This window comes from Gorilla gorilla, chromosome 14 (assembly GCF_029281585.2).
Source record: "Gorilla gorilla gorilla isolate KB3781 chromosome 14, NHGRI_mGorGor1-v2.1_pri, whole genome shotgun sequence".
In the NCBI taxonomy this organism is placed as follows: domain Eukaryota; kingdom Metazoa; phylum Chordata; class Mammalia; order Primates; family Hominidae; genus Gorilla; species Gorilla gorilla.
Genome location: NC_073238.2, coordinates 66674687 through 66678342, shown reverse-complemented (window position 1 = coordinate 66678342; position 3656 = coordinate 66674687).

The window sequence follows — 3656 nt, the reverse complement described above, 5'->3', positions numbered from 1 at the left end:
GCCAACATGGTAAAACCCCGTCTCTATTAAAAATACAAAAATTATCTGGGCGTGGTGGTGGGCGCCTGCAGTCCCAGCTACGTGGGAGGCTGAGGCCGGAGAATCACTTGCACCCCGGAGGCAGAGGTTGCAGTGAGCTGAGATGGCACCACTGCACTCCAGCCTGGCGACAGAGCGAGACTCCATCTCAAAAAAAAAAAAAAAAAAGAAGACTTAGTTACAGAAGGGAATATAAATGTTATCAGTTGTGGAAATTTAAGAGAGTACAGCTTTGAAAAGTTTGGAGGTACAGAGGTTTGAGGCTGCAATGAGCTATGATTGCACCAGAGGTACTCCAGCCTGGGCAACAGAGGGAGGCCTCATTTCTAAAAAATAAGAAATTTGGAGGTAGAAGCAGAGGTGGGGAGTTCAAGGGAAGTAAGAGTTCTTCCTATCATGAAATGGAGAACCAAGAGGCGCTGTCTGTATTTAATAGAACTAAAAACAAAAGTTTAAGGATATTAAAATTACTAAAGTGAACAATAGGACTAAATCATAGTGTTAACTACCATGTGCACCTTAGGGGGGTGAATTAAGCTGACTTTTTATCAGTCCTTGCAAGAGTCAATAGTGTCACAAAATAGCAGCTTAATCCTATTCATACAGTTGAAGATCATCAGGAGAATTTAAAACCACAAAGGTCAAAGTGGTTGCCCTTTGGAAGTGGGACTGAAGCTGGGGAGATAAAAAGCAAGGAACAATTGCTTTTTGTTCTAGGTCTTCCTCTACTCAACTTTTTTTTTCCCCTTTGACAAAACAAAAACCAAACATAACAATCCTGGTGAGGGTCAGAGATCATCTATTTTAATGCCTGGAAATATATTCGGTGAGTCATCTTGTGGCTCTTAAACCAAACCGAAGTTAAAAAGTATAAGAAAGTCTATATAACTGTAGACTACAAAGCAGTTAATACAGAGTGAAAACTCCCAGTCATCTCAGAAGTGGCGTTTTATTATTTCTGGATATATCCAGAAGCTCTCCTGGCTAGGTATCCACAGCTTGGCAACAGCTGCATAAAAAGGGGGCCAGACCTTCTCTCACCATCCCCTCTCCCCACCCTCACCAGTCTATTCTTACTGAGTTACAGGTTGAATTGCATCCCCCGCAAAATACATGCTGGAGTCCTAATGTGCAGTACCTCAGAATGTGATCTTATTTGGAAATAGGGTTGTTGCAGATGTAATTAGTTAAGATGAGGCCACACTGGGGTAGGATGGTCCCTCAATCTGATATGACTGGTGTCCTTATACAAGGGGAAATTTAGACTCAGAGACAGTACACATAAAGGAAAGGCAATGAATGTGAGGGAGAAGAAGGCCATCTACAAGTCAAGTACAGAAGCCTGGAACAGATCTTTTCCTTCCAGCCCTCAGAAGAAACCAACACTGTCAACACCTTTATTTTGGACCTCTAGCCTCCAGAAGTATGAGATAATAAATTCGATTAAACCATTCATTCAGCTTGTGGGACTTTGTTACAGCAGCCCTGGCAAACTAATACACCGATGGAACAAGGGAAAGAATCCCTTTCATGACTGCCAACATTGGGTGGGAAAGAAAAGCATTAAGCACCTTTGTCATCTTCTCCCCTGATGCTGTCACAAATTTAATCTGATAGAAATCTGTCTTTTGCTCAGTTCTGAAGAGCAGCATTCTGAGTACAGGCATGGGTAGTATTTTTTTTTTTTTTTTTTTTTTTTTAGACAGAGTTTCGCTCTATCGCCCAGGCTGGAGTGCAGTGGCACGATCTTGGTTCACTGCAACCTCCGCCTCCCAGGTTCAAATGACTCTTATGCCTCAGCCTCCCGAGTAGTTGGGGTTACAGGCGCCAGCCACCATGCCCGGCTAATTTTTGTATTTTTAGTAGAGACAGGGTTTCACCATGTAGGCCAGGCTGGTCACGAACTCCTGACCTCAGGTGATCTGCCTACCTCGGCCTCCCAAAGTGCTGGGATTACAGGCCTGAGCCACCGTGCCTGGCCTTGTTTGTTTTTAATTGAAACTAGTCTTTGTATAGAGTACAAAGAAAGCAGTGCAGATGTTGTTAATGTTGATTTGTAGCATTTCCCTTCTCTTATCACCACACTACAGAATAGTTGTACATTAACTTTGACATTGTGGAAGGAAGGCAATTGGAGCTGGCCAGAGCAAAGCCATTTTGTTCCTGAATGCCATTTTACAACTGCCTGACTGCAGAATGTACTTGCTGATGTTGCAGACAAAATTGCTGCCATTATGAAAAGGACTTTATGCTGAGGACTGAACTTTTCTCAAACCCCTGAATCAAGGACTTTTGCCTAGAAACCAATGAACTGTCATGATAACGCTTTATCTTCAATCAAAATAGTGGGTTACGAAGGTTATGGATGAACTAGTGAGAACTGACTTCTTACTTCCTTTAAAAACCCTACCCAAAAGTAGCTGGTCAGGACACAATTCAAATGCTTCTGGAATCTGTGTTCCTTGAACTGCAATTCTCAGACTGCCAATAAACTTTACTTGGATTTCGGTCTCTCTGACTCTGGTTGACACGTTATAATGAACATGTTCAGCGCTTACAAGTAAAGGGTAACCAGATGTTGTTCACAGTAATCCTATGAGGTAGGTTCTATACTTTTATACAGAGGGATTTAGTTACTCTGCTGTATTAGTTTCCTAAGGCTTCTGTAACAAACTGTGACAACCTAAGTGGCTAAAACGACACGAATTTATTACCTTACAGTTCTGAAGTTCAGAAATACCAAGGCGTCAGCGTGCATGGTGGTTTTCCTGTAGTCCCAGCCACTCAGGAGGCTGAGGTGGGCGGATCGCTTGAGCCCGGGAGCTCAAAACCAGTCCTGGCAACACAGCAAGACCCTGTTTCAAAAAACAAAACAAAACCAAAAAAACAAAAAAATCAAGGGGTTAGCTGGACTGTTACTTCTGGAAGCTCTGGGGAACAATTTGTTTTTTGGTTTTTTTTCCCCTCCTTTTCTAGCTTCTCCTCCTTTTCCACCTCCCACCTCCTCCTTTATTTTATTTATTTTTTTTTTTTTGGAGACAGGTTCTTGCTCTGTCACCAAAGCTGTACTGCAGTGGTGGGATCATGAGCCCTCTCCAGCTCTAGTGATCCTCCTGCCCCAGCCCCCCGAGCAGCTGGGACCACAGTGCCCGTCGCTATGTCTAGTTAATTTTTTGTAGAGACGAGTGTCTCACTATGTTGCCCAGGCTGATCTCGAACTCCTGGGCTAGAGTGTTCCTCTCCTGCCTCTGCCTTCCAAAGCACTGGGATTGCAAACATGAGACACTGTGCCTGCTCCTCTTCCAGCTTCTTGAGGCCAGCTGCATTCCTTGGCTGTTGCCCCTTCCTCCACCTTCAAATAGCTTTCTGATTCTGACCTTCTTTTTGGGCCCCTTCCACTTTAGAGAACCCCTGTAATTACTTTGTAATTACCCAACCACACACTCCAAGATCGTCTCTTTATTTTAAAGTCCGATGATTAGCAACCTTAATTCCATCTGCAATCTTAACCCCCTCTGCCAAGCAAGAGAACAAACGCACAGGTTCCAGGGAGTAGGATGTGGACATCCTGAGGCGGAAGCATTATCCCGCCTTCCACAATTGCCCAAGGTCACATA